This window comes from Talpa europaea, assembly GCF_964194135.1.
Source record: "Talpa europaea genome assembly, chromosome: 2".
NCBI classification, from domain to species: domain Eukaryota; kingdom Metazoa; phylum Chordata; class Mammalia; order Eulipotyphla; family Talpidae; genus Talpa; species Talpa europaea.
The window spans coordinates 132,371,812-132,390,677 of NC_140068.1; the positions used below are offsets into that span (position 1 = coordinate 132,371,812).

General features: G+C 51.2%; 1 long non-coding RNA gene across 1 annotated transcript; it reads right to left on the minus strand.

The window, feature by feature from the left end:
- Positions 1–7,649: 7,649 nt before the first annotated feature.
- Positions 7,650–11,239, minus strand: LOC311188488. The gene is made up of 3 exons (XR_014617114.1): positions 11,019–11,239; positions 10,476–10,508; positions 7,650–7,778 (listed from the first exon to the last, which is right to left on the minus strand). It is a non-coding gene; the product is annotated as an uncharacterized lncRNA (long non-coding RNA).
- Between the last annotated feature and the right edge of the window lie 7,627 nt (positions 11,240–18,866).

Below are 18,866 nucleotides of genomic sequence, written 5' to 3' on the forward strand. Positions count from 1 at the left end.
TCAGGTTTCACTTTGCAAATAACCTGGGAGAAAATACCACCTGTATAGATTTAATTTAGTATCAAAGTGGAATATTCGCAATAATGTGAAAACACTACTCCAACATATTTGTGTAAGGCTGTAGACATTTTTTTTCATAGACTTCAACCAGAACCACAGCTAAATGCAGAAGGAAACATGAAAATCCTACTGTCTTCTAATGAGACAGACAAGAAAACCAATGAGACAGACAAGAAAAACAACTGCAAACATAAAACACGTGAAAGATCCACTCTCCTCATTGCCCTGATTATTTTCAGAAAGAAGTTATTTAACAGGCATTGGTTATTGATTATCTATCAACAGGCATTGGATTATTACTATTATTCTAAATGAAACAGCTGCATGATCAAACTCAGCTTTATTCCCAGTGTGGTAAATATGGGGAGCGATACCTCCTAAACAAGATTATACTTGGCGTCCTCCCTAATCTGTAAGACTGGACACGGATCCGGGAAGGAAAATGACTGAGAATCACAGAACCAGTGCCTGGGTCATGGAGACAGGGTGAGGAAGCTTTGGGTGAGGAGAGGAGGGGCCAGAGCAAAGCCCCAGGGCCCTAGTCTGGTTCTCATAGTTCCAGGCCCCAGGGCTGTGTCTAGGGCAGGAAGGTTACTGTTGGGGATACCCCACTGGCCCCTTAGCCTCACTTCTGTCTCCACCACCTGTGCTGGGCCCTGGACACTTGTGATTCCTCCCCAGTTCTCAGTCCCCAGTGCCTGGAGGTTCCCAGAGAACCAGTCAGCATCACTGCCTGCCCAGGTAAGTCTCCACCCACCAGCCTAGGGTCAGAAGCTCCCCAGACCCCAGCAGTGCTGGGCATGGGGCCCCCAACCTCCTCCTGCTGCTTCTCTCCAGGGCTCTGGCCCAGACAGACCCCTGGGCTGGTGAGTGCAGGGTGGAGGGAAAAGGCTTCTGCAGAGGAAGCTGCTGCCTTAGGCCCCTCTGTCACCCCCGTGGCGCCCCTCAGTCCTGGTCCCTTTCTCTCCCCCCACCTGCCTCCTCCTTTTGTCCCCTGAGTCTTGCCCCTTCTGGACCCGCTGCCCATGTTCAGTCTCTGGAGCTCCCTCCCTCCTGGACACTTTCTCCCCTGCCCCATCTCCCTGGGACTCAGGACCCGCCCGGGGAGGAGGGTCCGCCCGGCTTCACCCCTCCCCGCCCCCAGGCTCCCCCTCTCTGAGGGTGTTAGAAATGGTGATGTCCCGCCCGGCCTCGGGGAGCCCCGGTGCATCGCGGGGGCTATGTGGACGACACGCAGTTCGGGGGTTCGACGGCGACTCCCCGGGCCAGAGCGCGGAGCCGCGGGCCCCTGGGCGGGCGGGCGGGGCGGGAGGGTCGGGCGAGGAGACGCGGCTCCGCAGACACTCGGCGCGGAGGCTCCAAGCGCTCCTGGAGGCCCCGCGCGGCCGCCGCAGCCAGAGCCGGGCCGGGGAGCAGCGCGGGCCGGGGCGGGTCACCGCTCCCGCCCCACCCCCCGCCCCGAGTCTCGGGGCCCCGTGACCCCCGAGGCCGTGGCCCCTGCCAGGCCCCTGGACCAGGGAAGAGCCCGCGGGACTTTCCCCCTTTAGGTTTCATTTAAGTTTGGGATTATTCAGGGCGGGAGATCGGGTGCGGGCGGAGACCACGGGGTGACTGCAGGGCGGGCTCAGGGTCTCCCACGGTCCAGAGGACTCTGAGCTGCGACGCGGGGCCGACGGCGCCTCCCCCGCGGGCACGACCAGCTCCCCACGACGGCGCCGGGGACGCGCCCTGGGCGGGGACCTGCGCGCCTGGACCCGGCGGGCCCGCGGCTCAGCTCCCCGGCGCGAGGGGGAGGGGGAAGGTCGGGCAGAGCAGGACGGGAGCAGCCTGGGGTCGGGGCGTGGAGGGGCCCCCAGACTCCTGGGGATGGGGAAGGGGGCGCCGCAGCTCAGAGGTGAGAGGGCTGCGGGGCCTTGGATCTCCCTGAGGCGCGCACCCCGCAGGGAAATGGAATCATGGTGAGAAAGCGCCCCCTTCTGGCCAGAGAGGGAGCTGTTGGCCTCGTTTTCCAGCTCTGGGATGGAGACTGGCCCTGAGGCTCCTACTTTTTTCTGAAGGACAGTTAAGGAATCCAGTTTGTCCTGAGATAAAGGGGAAACAATCCCTGAAATCACCCATTACTGGGTCCTTTTGACCGGCAGCCATCATAGGAACAATGAGTTTCTCTCTCGAGATCTTGTTTTTTGGTCAGAGAGCATTTTTTGGAGATCTCACTCCTGCCTGTCTGTGTCATCACCCTCCACCCAGGTCAGCAACAAAATGCTCAGAGACCTGCATCCCACCCTGGGCTCTCACCTGCTATCCCGGACTCCCAGACCAGGCTGGTTTCTAGGGTTTGTGCTTCCTCCCTCCAAGCATGTTGTCCTGTGCAGTCTGAGGATGGTCATCTGGCTGATTCAGTGTCCATGGAGGAAACAAAAAGCATGAAATTTCCAATTCTTCCCACTCAGGCCTCCAAAGGGCACAGGTGACCCACCACCCCATCTCTGAGTATGAGGTCACCCTGAGGTGCTGGTCTCTGGGCTTCTACCCAGCGGACATCACCCTGACCTGGCAGTGAGATGGGGAGGACCTGACCCAGGACACAGAGCTGGTGGAGACCAGGCCTGGGGCCGGGTTGAGGCAGGGGGGAGTGGAAACTTTCAGAAGTGGGCAGCTGTGGAGGTGCCTTCTGGAGAGGAGCAGAGATACACATGTCATGTCCAGCATGAGGGGCTGCTGGAGCCCCGAGTCCTGAGATGGGGTGAGAGGGGGGACATGGGCACAGAGCCTGTTCTCAAAGGAACCAGGAGCCCTTCTAGAGACTTTCAAAGGGTCAGACCAAGGCCTGGAGTTCGGGGTCTCCCATTACATTCCCTTCCCTTCCAGTGGCCCCTCCTCAGATCTCCACCGTGGGCATCATTGCTGGCCTGGTTCTCCTTGGAGCTGTGCTCACTGGAGCTGCGGTGGCTGCAGTTGTGATGTGGAGGAAGAAGCGCTCAGGTAGGGAAGGGCGTGGGGGATCTTGTCCACTGGGACCTTTCAAGTCCCACATAGAACTTGCCCTATGTGGTTAATGGAAATACCATCCACACACCTATTGCCCAATCTGGAGCTGATTGCTAACACTTAGTCTTTGTAAAGCACACGTGAAAGTGAATCAACTTGTTCTCTTTGCTAGTTCTTGTTATAGGGACCTGAATCCCAGAAAATATCAGAGGGCAAGTTTCCTGCCTGGGACAGACTCCAGGAGGCAGTAAGCCCAGTCTCCTTGAACTTCTTTTGTCATATTTCCCAGTCCTGACCTGGGTCTTCATTCACAGTTCTGGAAATGTCCCTGTGGTCCAGATTAGGGGATTCCTTTAAGACTTCAAGACCTGACCCCTCCATGGTCTCACATGATGTTTTATTCCTACAGGTTGGAAAGGAGGAAGCTACTCCCAGACTGGACGTAAATGGATCAGGTTTATGATTACTCAGACCCTTGGGATAGTGTAGATGGAGCCCATAGGATGGACTATTGAGAGTGTCAACATGGGCCTCCCCTGGTGGCGCAGCGGTTGAGCGCTGGGCTACGAAGCTGCCCGCAGCCTCTGCAGCACCGGTTCGATCCCCGGCCACTGGCAAGGATCCCACATGGCACAACAGACTTCTCCTGCTGTGCCCGCTGCTCCCCTCAGCAGTATACTTCGGTCCTTCTGCCTGCTCTGCTCCCCGCTCTGGCTCTGGTGAATTCTCTCACCCTCCCATGCTTCTAACTGTACCCAGTGCTTGTATGAATAAATAAATCTTTAAAAAAAAAGAGAGAGAGAGAATGTCAACACTTTTTGCCTCACCTGAATGTGTTCCTGATAATTTTTCCTTTACAGTGTGACATAGCTACTTTGCATGGACTAAGAGATGCAGATTTCTTCTGATCCCCATTTTGTGACCTCAGTATCCCCTAGTTAATCCACAATGAGATACAACCTCATACCTGTGAGAATGGCCCATAACAAAAAGACCAGAAACAGGATGTGGAGAAAAAGGGAAAAGTTCTAAGCTGTTGGTGGGAATGCACACAGGTCCAGCTCCGATGGAAAAGGAAATGGTGGTTTCTCAAATATTAAAAATGGGACCTCCCTGTTGATCTAGGGGTTAAGTCTCAGTGCTATCACTGCTGTGGCCTGAGTTCAATCCCTGGCCAGGGAGATAACCGACATGGCGCAGACCTCTCCTGTCTCGCCCATTGCTCCCCTCAGCAGTGTATTTCAGTAGATCCACCTGTTCTGCTCCCCACTCTCTCTGGTGAAGCATCTCACCCCTGCACCCCTGACCTGCACCCCAGTTCTTCTACGTAAAGAAAAAATTAAATTTAAAAAGTTTTTAAAAAAGATTAAAAATGGATCTGCCATGTGATCCAGCAATTCCACTCCTTAGCATCTACTTCCAGAATATAAAAAGACTAATTTAAAGGGAGACATGCACTCCCATGTTGATTACAGCACTATTTTCAGTAGCCAAGTTGTGGAAATAACTCAAATTCCCCAAAACAGATATGGTCTGTCTACACTGTAGAATACTACTCAGTGTTCACAGAAGATAAACTCAGGACCTCCCTGGTGGCATAAGGTGTTAAGCACCGCACTATGAATCAACCCACAGCCTCTGCAGCACGAGTTTGATCTCTGGCCGGCAATGGAGCAACCCACTTGGCACGGCAGACATCTCCTGTCTTGCCCGTTGCTCCCCTCAGCAGTGTATTTTCTTCAGGCCAAACATGGAGCTGGAAGGGATTATGCTAAGCAAACTAAGTCTGAGGGAGAAAGACAAATACTACTTGTGTCACTTCTATGGGGAATGTAGAGAAACCAAACAAAAGCTCAGATAAAGTCAAACTAAAAAACTAACCCTTGAAATCTGACTAGAACTGCAGCTACCAGAGGGGAATGGGAAGAGCAAAAACAAAGTGTGGAGGAGCACAGTGGTGGATTATGGGGGTTTGGGTGGTGGGTGCGGTGTATTAAAAACACCTGAAGGGGCTCATCTTACACTTCCAACAATGATGTAAACAAACATTACTTCATATATATACATATATATATATATATATATATATATATATATATATATATATATAAAACAGATCTTCTGGGTTCTCTGGCTGCAAAGAGCATCTGTATGTGCCTGTGCTCATATCAGCGTAATGTGAGGAGGTGGGGAGACTGGCCCAGCCCTGCCCACCAGACCCCTCCCCATACTGACCTGTGTGTCTCCCTGATGACCTTCCTGCTCCAGCAAAGGCGGGGCTGTCTCCATCCCTGCCTGTACTTTGTGTTTTCCTGAGAATAATGTCTACTTCCCTGTTGAAAATAACCATCCACATATGAAATTATTTTTTTACCTTATCATGTGAGGTTGATGGGTTAATTAGAAAGATTTGAGAGGAAATAAAGAGTCCTGAGGACCAGCCACAGCTGCAGGTTTGCTGTGCTGAGTCTGTGCAGGTGGGGGCGGGAGAGGCTGTGAGGAGCCGAGGGGGACAGGGCCTGTGTCCAGTCAGTGCTCAGTGTGTCGTGGGCTTCGATGTGGTCACTCCTCAGCGGTCATCTCTCTGCTCCTTTGTCCTTGTCCTTCAGCAGCACCTGTCCCAGCAGGGCCTGTGATCACAGAGACTCAGACCCCACCTGGGCCTGTCCTGTCTCCAGTAATGTGGGTGGAGGTTGCATGGGGCCTAGTCAGCCTAGACTCAGGTGAGAGTTCGTTCCCTAGTCCTCATACTCTGTGTTTATGATTTTTACTTCCTGGGTTTTATTGCTTTATGCCTGTTCTTTTTCATGTTTACAGACCAGGGCTTATGTCCTCTGGGCATCCCTGTCTCTGACAGTAGCAGGAGCATCTGTCATTGTCCCCATATGGCACAGGGCGGCCCCTGATCACAGGAGTATCTGGTGTTAGAAATTAATGTCCAGACTCAAATAGCTTTGGGACTGTTTTTTTAAAATTTATTTATTTATGAATACAATTACTGGGGTATAAGCCAGTGGTGTGGGGGGTGAGAGGATTCACCAGAAAGAGTAGGGAGCAGAACAGGAGGATCTACTGAAATACACTGCTGAGGGGAGAGTGGGCAAGATAGGAGAGCTCTGCTGCGCCATGTGGTTTGCTCCCTGGCCCGCTGGGGATTGAACTTGTGCTCCAGTGGCTGGCAATAGCTTGATAGCACTGTCTTTAACCCCTTTGCCACCAGGGAGGCCCCGTTTTGGAACACTTTTTGAAAAGATTTCCATCTTTTTCCCCACCATTTAAAAGGACCCAATTTGGGTATTAGTAGAGAGGAGGATCAGATAATTCCTCTTCTTAGATGAGTCCCTGTTGGGTTTCTGTCTTCTCTGCAGCTGCCCCCTCTCCCCACCCTCAGGTCTGATATCCCAGATGTAAGCTATGTTCACTGCTGGTTAACAATAAGACCCATAAACTTAGGATCTTCTTTTCTTTTTTTTTTTATAAGTTTTTTTTAAAGATTTATTTATTTATGCATACAAGAACTGGGGTGTAGGCCAGAGGTGGGGGAGCAGCGGGTGAGACAGGAGAGGTCTGGGGCGCCATGTGGGTCAACTCATGGTGGGGATCGAACTTGTGCTGCAGTGGCTGTGGATAGCTTGATAGTGCTGTGTCTTTAACCCCTGTGCCACCAGGGAGGCCCAGGATCTTCTTTTCTAAAGGGAGAAATATTCTTGTGAGCTGTGGTGTGCAGGTTTGGTATGGGAGAAAATGATGGGGACGGGGGGGAAGGAGCAGTATTTGTGATAAAATAGAGGGGACACTGACGTCTCTGAGAGTGGAGGTGTGTGTAGAATGTGGTCTGAGGCTATCTTAGTAAAGACACTGTCTCTGCAATGGGGAGGTGCTTTAACCTGATCCCTGATCATTCATAAATTAATTGTTGCATCAGATGTGTGACAGGCTGTTTTTGCATCTAGGAAACCTCAATGAACTAAATACAGCCCAACTTGCTGGTCTGTGGAGCGTGTGTCCTGTGGAGCGTGTGTCATACTCTGTGTTTATGATTATGAAGGGGAGGCTGGAGACTGTGACAGTCTCTGTGTTATGAAGGGGAGGCTGGAGACTGTGGCAGTAAATAAGGGGCATGTCTGGTTAGAAGTGGGTAAGGATGTGGGGAGGTGGCCCAGAGTCATGGTGCAGGGACAGGGAGGATGGCACAGTCAGTGTGGGAGGTCTGGGTTCTCCACGTGTCCCCAGATCTGCCAGTAGGAGCCCCGGCAGGTGCTCCAGGTCCTAATCATCTCCCATTTCCAGCCACAGCCCAGATCCCGATGGTGCAGGACGTCCTCACAGAAGCAGCCTGGGTGCTGAGAGGGTCTATGGGCACCCGAACTCCCAAGTGAAAACGGGCGTGTGAGCATGTTGTGCAGGGAAAGGGGCTGTAGCAGCAGGAAAGCACAGAGCAGGATCTCTAAGACCCTGTACAGATGGGTAAAGGAGAGTCCTGGAGCCCTTGGTGACTTTTTCAGGCTTTTATTGGGATTTACCAGGTACAGGGCAGGCAGGTGTGGTGGGGGGCAGGGAGCTGGCAGGCTTCCCAGCCCCTGGTGAATCTTCACTTTTCCTGGACTTTCTGGCATTCTATCGTGGTCTCGTTCTCTCTCTTCTGCTTCTCTTTCGCTCTTCTGCTCTTGTGCTTCTACTCATTCTCATTTCCTTTCTATTCTTTTCTCCTTTGCTGTTCTACAGTCTCACTAAGAAAGAAAAAAAAAAAAAACTAACCTAAATTAAGGGACAATATTCCTGAGCAGGACTCTGTGATGGAGGCTAAGAGTAGAAAATGCAGGATGGAGGGGTCACATGACCAGAAACTGGAGGAGGGGATAGAAGTGATTAACATCGTCCTTAAACCCACTATAGAAATGTGGGGAGGTGATGCTTTGGGCCAAACGCTTTGGGCCAACTGCTATAGCAAGTATCAGACACTATAGGAAGTATAAGGAGGCACAGACCAGAGCTGGGATATGGGGATGGAGCCATTGCAGAGAATCATTGACCTGACAAATCAGCCTAGTCACACCATAGAAGTGATTAAAGATAGATAACAATTGCACAAAGGAATGAAGACCTCCCAACTAGAACACTAAACCAGTGCACTGTGGGAAGACTCAGCTCTGCTCCCAAGGCAGCCGCCTGGGACCTGCAGGCTTCTGCTAACACACCTGCCCACTCCAGGTGCAGCTCATCCTGCCTGCTTGTGTCTGCACAAGCATCTTCTTTCCGTGTGTGTTTGTGTGTGTGTGCATACACACACGAGCCACTTAAAGGGGGACTCTAGAGAAACTTCTCAGAGGTGACCCAAGAACCCCCATCTGTGACCCCAACACCTCTCCAAAACATCACTCCTCACCAGTGTCAATGTTATAAAAACAAGGAAAGTCTGAGAAACTGCCTTCTAGGCAAACTGGATGGGATTAGGGAGCATAAAATGCACATTAGCAAAAACTAATGAAAGCATGGTGTTTAGTAATTATGTCCACATTGCTATATTAGTTGTAAAAAAAAAAAAATTTACTCATGTAGGATGTTAACACTGAAAATGGGATAAACAAGACCTGTGTGGGATAAACAAGACCTGTACTACCTATGCAACTTTTCTGTAAGTCTAACAGTATTCTTTAAATGTTATTTTTTAAATGCTCTCAATATTTAATAGGTTGGAGAAGGAAATTTTTTTCTACTTTCCAGTTTTCCCAGCTATCGTTATCCTGGGACTGGAGTAGGGATTCTGGGGTGGGGGTGGGGGGAAATTGGAAACATCACAGCCAGGGCAGGCTCCGGAGTCTCCTCTCCTCTGAGCCCTGCTGCTCAGACTCCTCACAGAGCATCTCACCCCAGGACGCCGCCCTCCAGCACCCCCAACTCTGCCCACCTCAGCCCCCGCCCCGTCCTGGCGGCTCCACCAGAATCCGGAGCAGCGCGGCAGCGCCCCCGTGTGGCCACAGGGCTGAGCACAGGAGCCCAGAGCCGCCCTTTCTCCTGCTCAGCCAGGCCCTCCCCAGGCTCCCTGGGCCCCCAGCGGCAGGACAGGGATCTGCACACAAGGGGGCGCCCAAGTCCAGGGTCAGGTCAGAAGGCCTCAAACTTTCTTCCTAGTGAGTCCTATGGACTAAGGATAGAACCAGGTTTCCAGCTGATTCCCAGATTATAGGAAGATCCTCCAAATATTCCTTGAGTCTTGGAATGGAGCCTTTGACTCCAGAGTCTGTAATTTGTTTCTGCTTCCAGGGGTGAAAGCACCTCCTCCTGGGAATCAAACTTCAATTTCCCCAGGAGCCTAGGCCCTCACCCAGGTAAAGGACAAGTTTTCTAGAAAAAGACAAGGCCCGTGAGCTGACCATTGAGCCATGTCTTGCAGCAGGAGGCAGTGGAAATGATCCAAATGGGGAAGAGCTGGAGGTGGTATGTGGGTGGATTATTGATGGGAGCACCACACCTAAGGGTAATAATATCTATAGAAAGATGACCCACTATGTAAGAAAATAAATAAATATATATTTTAAAGTTCACCATCCTTGAATGAGGGACGGACAAGGAGAGGAGGGTTGAGAAGAGCCCCCAGGGCATGGCTAGGAAGACGGGGAGGCTCCTGGAAATGGAGCAGAGGATGAAAATGGGGACTAGGGGATGGGGCCCAAAAGGAGTGGTGGGGGTACCAGAGAGGATGGGGCCAGGACAGGGCAGCATTGGGGACACTGCCAGGAGAAGGTCTGTGTGGGTGACACGGTCTCTGGCTGGGGGCTGGGAGAGTCTCTGTTTTCTCCTGGTAGAACTGCAGAGGGGTTGACTCTATAACTGACAAGTAAATTACTCGTTTTGGGCCTTTTCCTGTCCGTGCAGGGCTGGTGTGACTCAAACACACATACTCAAGCTGATGAAGGAAAGATGTTTGGAGGAGGCCCCCATTTCCTGAGCCAGAACATCATCCTCAACTCCCCAATGTTAGGAGCCAAGAGGAGGGCAGAGCAAGGCCTGTGCTGCCCTGGAGGACCAGCCCTGGGGGCTGATTCTGGGGCTCCAGGGCCCCACTCCCTGTAGGCGTGTCAGAGTCAGGCCTGCTCACACCTCCAGGCTGCTGACAGCCCCACTGTGCCGTGACCCTGCAGACACTGCTCTGGAGATAGTGTGAAAAAAATAAAAGCAAACAGCAAAATTAAATGGAATCTGAAAACAATAGGAATAATTTTATTGCATCAGATTTATTTTGAAGGACACTTTAGGGGCTGAGAGACACATCAGAGCCCTGGGTACTGTCATTGCCTGGGGGAGAACAAAAACAGAAACTGGTCAGAGAGGAGATCACAGGAGGGACTGATGGGGGTGACTCTCCCATTAAATCCATCTACACTGTCCCCAGGGGCTCAGGGATCCAATCCCTGATCCACACTGACCTGCAGCCTGAGTGTAGATTCCTTCTTTTCCACCTGTGGGAAGAGACATCATGTGAGACCAGGGAGGAGTCAGGTCAGAAGCCTAAAGGAATCTTCTAATCCTGCACCGCAAGGAAGTTTCCAGAACTGTGAGTAAAGACCCAGGTCAGGACTGGGAAAAATGGAGAAAGGAGGTGAGGGGGGTCTGGACCAAATGCCCTCTGGACAACACACGTGTGTGGATGGTACATCCCATTAACCAGGCAGGGCAAGTTCTCCCTGGGACTTGAAAGCCCCCAGTGGACAAGATCCCCCACTCCCTTCCCTATCTGAGTGCTTCTTCCTCCACATCACAGCTGCAGCCACGGCAGCTCCAGTGAGCACAGCTCCAAGGAGAGCCAGCAATGATGCCCACGGTGGGGATGGAGGACTGAGGAGGGGGCACTGGAAGGGAAGGGAGAGTGAGACCCTGAGCCCCTGGTCTCATCCTGAGCCATTAGAGGTTTTCCAGAAGGGGTCCTGTTTCCTCCAAGCAGAAGCTCTGTGCCCATGTTCCCTCCTTACCCCATCTCAGGACTCTGGGCTCCAGCAGCCCCTCATGCTGCACATGGCATGTGTATCTCTGCTCCTCTCCAGAAGGCACCACCACAGCTGCCCACTTCTGGAAGGTTCCCATCTCCCCCCAGGCCTGTTCTCCACCAGCTCCATCTCCTGAGTCAGGTCCTCCCCTTCTCACTGCCAGGTCAGGGTGATGTCTCCAGGGTAGAAGTCCAGGGCCCAGCACCTCAGGGTGACCTCATGCTCAGAGGTGGGGTGGTGGGTCACGTGTGTCTTTGGGGTATCTGAGGTGGTAAATCAGAAAATTCACATTTTGGGTTTCCTCCATGGACAATGAGGTATCCTCATGTGACCATCCTCGGAATGGACAGGACAACTAGTTTAGAAGGAAGAAACATAAAATGTAAAAAGCAGGGTAGTGGCAGGGATCTATGAGATTCTTATTCCTTAGAAAGTTCTAGAACCAGGATAAAAGCCCAGGCTAGGATGATGCAGGTCTCTAAGGAGTGGAACACAGACTTCACTCCCAACGAGGGGGTGGGGGGAGGTGAATGACACAGAAAAGCAGGAATCACATAACTGAAAATGTTCTCAGACCAGAAACAAGACTGAGAGAGAAACTCGTGGTTCTCAAACAGGCCCCTGGTCAAAAGGACCCGGTGACGTGTGGTGTCAGGGACTGTCTGTCTTTCTCAGGAGAGACGGGATCCCTTCACTGTCCTTCAGGAGAAGCCGGAGTCTCTGGGAGTCTCTCTAGTGCAGAACATGAAGCCCAGGGGAGTCCCCCTCTCGGGACTAGAGAGAGGACTCATTTCCCGCAGTGACTCCAGGCAGGGGGGGACCAGGAGGCCTCCAGGCCCCTCTTACCCGTGTGCTGCAGAGTCTCCTTCCCGGACTCCAGGAATCTGGGCAGCCACCTCAAGCACCTACCCTCCAAATTGTTCCTGAATCTCTCTGTCTCACCCTGGGCCTCCCACTCGCGCCGGGAGATCTGAGCGGCCGTGTCCACCGCGGTCCAGGAGCGCAGGTCCCCGTTCAGGGCCAGGTAATGGGCGCCTTTGTAATAGAGCTGATTGTACCCGCGGAGGATGCGCCCATCGGGCCCCACTTCTCAGCCAAACATCCCCTGGAGGGTGTGAGAGCCTGTCCCAGGCCCGTGTCACCCCGTGATCACCCCGCGGTCACCCGACCTCCCGCCCCCCGCCGGGAATAAACTAAACAGAATGAAACGGGGTGAAAGTCCCGCGGGCTGTTCCCGGGCAGGATGCAGAGAAGCCTGGAGGGGGAGACTCCGAGGGACCCCCGTCCGTGGGGATGGGGGGTGCTGACCCGGCCCGGACCCGCGCCAGCTCACCGGTCTCGCTCTGGTTGTAGAGGCCGCGCAGGGTGTGCAGCTGCGCGCGGTACCACAGTGTGTTGTCCCTTAGGATCCGCGTCTCCTCGTCCCGCTCCTCCTGCCCCAGCTGCCCCGCCCAGGGCGCCCGCGGCTCCGCGCTCTGACCCGGAGAGTCGCTGTCGAACCGCCAGAACTGCGTGTCGTCCACGTAGCCCACGGCGATGTAGCGGGGCTCCCCGAGGCCGGGCCGGGACATCGCGGTGTGGAAAACCCTCATGGAGTGGGGGCCTGGGGGCGGGAGGGGAGACCCGGGCTATTCTTCTCCCCTTCGGGGGCTCGAGTCCCAGGGGCGCCCACGAGACAGAAAGTGGGTGAAAGACGAGTGAGAGTGAAAAGCGGCTGCGGGACGAAAATGGCCGGGACTCGGGGGGCCAGAGGAGGCTGGGGTCTCGGGGGACGGAAAGGGGCCAGGACGGGGCGGGGCCGAGGTGGGGGGACAACTAGGGCGGCGGCGAGGTCGCGCCTTTCCCACGCCCGCCCGCGCCCTCGCTCCTGCCTCTGGGAGCGCCCTGTCCCCTCCCGACCCGCACTCACCCGCCCGGGTCTCCCTCGGGGCCGCGGCCCCCGCGAGCAGGAGCAGGAGGGCGGCGCCCCCCATCCCCCAGGACGCGCCTCCACCCGGGCTGGGGAGACGGAGTCCCGGCGGGCGGGCGAGGACTTTGGAACGGGAGCCGCGGGGCTGCTGATTGGCTGCTCTGGAGACCTCCAGGCAATGGGGAGTGAGCCCTGGGGTGAGTCACCAGTATCCAGGCAGGAGGACCCGCCCAGGTTGTGAGAAGTGAAACTGGGGAGTCGGGGAAGCCCCAACAGTCACCTTCCAGCCCCAGACAGCGCCCTGGGGACTGAGACCTTGAGAGCCACACCCCGAGACCCTCCTCTCCTGCACCAAGACCTTTGTCACACTATTGCCTCCCTGAATCCAGGCCCAGGAATTGGGTCAGTGATTCTCAAACATTTTTCTTTCAGGATGTCTCTACAGTCTCATAAATCACTCCGGATCCCATGTATAATTTTTTCATGTGGGTTATAGCTTTAAATATTTACTTTACTAGAATAAAACCTTTCAAAAGATGTTATTATGCTGGGAGCCATGCTACTCCTGTCGTCTTGTTATAGGGCAGCCCGGATACAAAACAGGGTGCCTGACTGTGGGTCCTCACCCGAGCGCTTAAAAGGACTTATCAATACTCTACTGCAGGTGAAAGGTCCATGCAGGAGGCCAGAATGCAGGAGCCAACCAGGAAGCCCACCTGGGGGGCAGGAATGTGGATACCTGCCTGGAGGATTCAGGCAATGAGCCTCCCCCCTCCCCCTAGGAGTCTCCTCTCAGACAAAGAACCTCTACCTGCCCTACAAACTTTTCCTGCCATAGGAGCCCAACTACCCACCTGACCTCTCCTCACCCTGCTTCCCCCTAACAACTTGCGCGACTCCACTGACCCCCGCCTTGTGTCTGTGAGGTCCACCCAGGGTGCAATAAACTTTCCCTCCCTTTGAGAAATTTAGCCTGGCTCTCCTTTTCTTTAAGGCGCCTAACCTTTCAAAGGGGAAGGGGAATGAGGAGAGGCAGACACTTTATCAGGGTGCAGACATCATCCTGCTGAGGGTCTCAGCAGTCCTTTATTTATACATTTCAAGCAAACCCTGAGTGCATAAGCATATGCATTAAGGCAGGGAGAGAACAATCATCACATCATTCTCAAAAACAGTCAAGTGTCTATTTGCCCAACTGCAGAGATCATGACATTTATTATTTTTTGATTTGCTCAACAGAAGTGTTCTTAGAGTAGTCATTTACCTTAAACAACCAAACAATCATTTTATTACTAGCAAAAAACTTACTCTACTACTGTAACTAGCATTTCTATGTTTGCCATAGTGAAGGATTAACAAGGGCTGGGGAAACAAAGGGCAGGAAGTTACCTGGGGGAAGGGAGACAAAGGGATTTTTTCTAACTAACCTACAAAGTTTAGACTAACATATAGCCAAATGATTAAAGCAAAAAACAGAAGGCTTTTATTTAGAAATTATTATCTATATTGTTTTAGCTGGACCAGTCATAAAATTGCTGTAGACTAATTCTTGAATGCATACTCTAACAGCTACCATACCAATTGTCACCTCCAGGGGAATCAGCCCTAAACAAACAGGAAGAATTTAGCAGGAGTCAGCTATGGTGCCTCCTGGCTCATCAGGAATTTTCTTACACTTGAAGCATGGATCACGTCTGCCAACCAATTGCTATCTTTAAAGTAATAGAATTTCCTTCTCCAATTAGCCCTTGCCTTAAAAGACCACATCTCCATATTAAAGACTTGGCCAAGGGATGTTTATAGTCTTTTGTTCCCAGAAGTTTTTTCACTTGTTAATGTAAGGCCAAATGTTGACTGCCTTTTGGCAGAGAAAGACTAATTTTGTAATAATTGTATTATGCAGTGCCATTTGCCATCAAATTGGTTATTCAGTAATTGATCAGTATTTGCAGTTTTACTTTTAAATGCATATTTTTAGCAATGGTAGAAACTAGCCATAAACAAATGAGGAGAATCTTGGAGTCAGCTAACGAGATTCCTGGTTTTTCAGAAATCTGCCCCATGCCCGGACTTTTGTCAGATGACATGAGTAGCGAGGCTCCCATTAGTAGACCCCTTTCTTTTGAGACTCATTTCTCTCCTGTGAAGAAGCAACTCATCCGCCTTTGCTTCCAGAGTCACCGTGAACAGTGAAATTGCTCTTTGTATACTGTAAGGTGATATTAAATTCAAGCTGTTTTTATAATAGGCATTAATAATAAGGAAATCCCCAGTTCCATTGGATGTCCTCTTTTCATGGTCCTCTTTTCATCTGTGACCCTGACCCTCAGTCTCTTTGTGGCAGGAAGTGGTCCTGGCCCAGGACACGCTCACCTGGAGCGCCTGCTGTCCAAGGATGGGTTACATGTCACTGAGACAGTCTCTCTGCCTGGGCCCGTGCTCATCCTCAGAGACAGGACACCAGCCCTAGTGCTGGGTGTGAGGGCCCCTCCCTGCCAGGGACCCACTGCTGTAGTGACACTGTCATGTGAGGACACTGCAGCTGGGGTGGCTGGAGAATCATTGAGAATAAAGGGCCGACTCTCCCTCTGCAGGAGGAGGGCATCTGGGCTGTGAGGGTCACCGGGGACAGGTCTGGGCTCTCACACCCCAGAAACCACACTGATCCTGTATGAAAATCCCCAATGACAGAGGTGACCTTGGATTCAAAAAGGACAGGTGACCATCACTAGAGCAGGAAGAACAGGCCATCATTTTTGCTTTTCAGGATCTTTCACAGGGAAAACAGTCCCATTCCTTGGCCTCTGTGGACCAGGACACAGCTGACCCTGTGATGCCGGCAAGGACACGGCATTCCCACGGCCTCTCATGAGAACCTGCTCAGAGTTAATTAACTACCAGCTCAGGGCTCCTATCACGTTCGCCCCATGTTGGTATCAGTGTAGGGACATCCTACAGTGTCATCCTTCCTGCATCACATCTGTGTGGTTCATGAGGATGAGGACAAACACAGAGACTGTTTCAGATTTGAACTAACCACTTCAAGGGCTTCTTTCAAACTTGACTGTTTTCTGGTGACGTAGATAATGCAGGGGCATCCGCAGTCTGTAGTTGCTCTCCCCAAACTACAATGAAGCCAGCGGGACCATCCTCCATTGTCATGCTGACTGTGCATGTTCAGTGTTTCCTGAGGGGGTTCTGTGCTTTCCAGACCCCAGTCTAGTCTCATGTCAGTTTGAGAACCCAAGTAGGGAAGATCCTGGTGCCTGGATGCACATTAGTCTCTCACAATCAAATCATGGGCTGTGGCCTTCTCCCCCAAATCCTCTGTCAGGTGGGACTGTTGATGGCCGGGTGGAGAGGTTCAGCAAGTGTGGGAATGTAAACTGGTGCAGCCACTATGGAGGCTGTGGGGAGTTTCCTCCAAACACTAAAAATGGATCTGCCATATGATCCAGCAATTCCACTCTTAGGAATTTACCCTAATACCTAGGACACACTAATTTGATAGGAAATCTGTACCCCTATGTTTATTGCATCACTATTTAAAATGGCCAAGATATGGAAACAATCCAAATGGCCCAAGCAGATGAATGATCAAAAAGGTGTGGTATATGTGCACAATGGAATACTGCTCAGCTATCAAAATTGATATACTCATGTCATTTGAGGCAAGAAGGATGACACTGGAAGGGATTGTGCTAGGCAAAATAAGTGGAAAGGACAAAAATAAACATAGGATGGCTTCACTTATATGAGACATACAGAGAAACTGGACAAAATGTCAAGAACAAGACAAAAGTTGCAAGCTGACTATACATCAGAGTCATACAGCAGAAGAGGGGAGGGAGGGGGTTCAAAACAGGGGGAGAAAGAGTACATAGCTATGGTGAGTTCTCCCAGGTGCTGTGGTAGTGGGGGAGCTACGGGGAATACATGAGGGGAGAAGCTGCACAAAAATGAACAATATATAAAAATAAATTTAAAAAATTGAAAGCAAAAAGTGAAAGTACAAAGCAATAGTTTGAGCAAGTCTTTGGCAGAAGGTAATTACAACAATTGAACAAAAGTATAAAAATAAATATTTAAAGTAACCAGAAAAATAAACCAAGGCAGCAAAAATGTGGGAGGATATTTCATCTTGAAGAGCTCCTCTAATGAGTGGAAACTGCAATGCGCAGCCTTCTCACCCGAGGGTGCTCTCCACCCCCACAGACCCTGCAGCCCAGTGTCTCAGGGGCAGAGCAGAGCAGCCGGACATTCCAGGGGAAATGTAAACCTGAGAGAGCAGCAGGGTTGAAACCAAATCTGAATACAAACTGTGCCCAGGTGTGGGGCACTCAAGAAAACAGCTAGAAAAGCCACAAGGACCTAGAGGTATTTTTCCCCTTGAAAGAGACAGACTGATCCTGCTGAAATCGTGAGTCTCCACCTTTCACTGATGACTTGTCCATTTCATGCAAAGCTCAGGCTGTCAAACACAAAAATCTTACTGGATTGAAATATTGAGGATGGGACGTTGTGTCTGGACAGACATGTGGAAATTTGGGGTAAAAGCCAGGAGCAAGGCAACCACTAAGAGGGGGATCGACAAAATTGGAGTAGAAACTACCCAAACCTTGGCTGACCTTTAAATCTCACAGATGCAGGGTAAATCCTTCAAGCCCAGGATGAAAACGCAGCATGTGGACGCTGGAGAAGAGAGCACAGCAACTGCGCACACTGCAGGCTTCCCTAGGGTCCAGGCAATGGTCCTTGGAGGCGGGGAGGGAAATGAACCCCCAGGAAAGCAACATAGATTCCAGATGTGCTAAATCTTTTATCTTTCATGTATCTGGAATTAAACCTGATTTCTCCACGGGGCTCATTGGAGTCAAGCCGAGGCTTGTCCATAGAGACAGTACGTTGGGGAGACTGACTCACCTCTAGGCTCCTTTAGAGGTCTTTTCCTCTGCACTGGGGTCTTCACAGGCAGAGGCATCCTATAGTCCATTTATCCTCCAGTCTGGCCTGTAGTTCGGGCTGCCCCTCTCTTAGTGGACAGTCCCTCTTCCAACGCCCTGTGTGATGGCACAGAAGACATTGCCCTGGTGTGGGCTCTTTGGACACTTGCGGCTGAAATGTCCCAGTTGCTTCAGGCCCTTTGTGCAGCTTAGGTCCCAACACCCTGGGCACACATAGGGTCTCGGGTATCTAAGATGGGGGCACTGCCAATGGCTGCCAATATACAGGGTCTTTCTTCCCCTCTCTTTTAGTCAGGCTGGTCTCCCTGTCACTGTTAACCTTGAAGGTCATACCCAAAATTGTGAGAAAGCGGTTTGAGGCTCTTGATCCAGGGCAGACTGGCTAGTGAAGGAGCTACTAGAAGAGATTCATTTTTTACTGTCCCTGGGTCCAGATTAGTATATATATTTTATGGTCTCTGCAAGTCTAGACTGAAATAATGCAGGATTTTTATCGGGCTCCTGTGTAATGTTCCTCAGTGTGTTTTAGTTGTTTTTTGTGTGCCCTGAAGGAAGCAGGTGATCACATAGGTGCTGCTTTAAGGCCTGTACTAGGGACTGCCCACCAGAATGTATGACGTTTCAAGAACTCACAAATTTTAGAATCACTCCTATTAATTTATTTTTATGCTGAAAAGGTGTAATCATATTTTTAATGACAAAAAATGTTTCTTGACTGGTTTTAATACACTCAAACTGACCCAATTTGTTTTTTACAAGAAAAACTTTATCAGATGTCTTAGGAGTCCTTTCAAGACTTTCAAAGTAAAATCTTTACTATTTTAGAATATTTTTTATAATGGAAGCTTGCATAGGATTAAGCAATGTACAGATTTTTTTTTTTTTTTAAATAAGGCAATGGCTCCCTTCCAAACTAAGGAAGGGACTCTATTTTCTTTTTTTTTCTTTTTATAGAGGCAT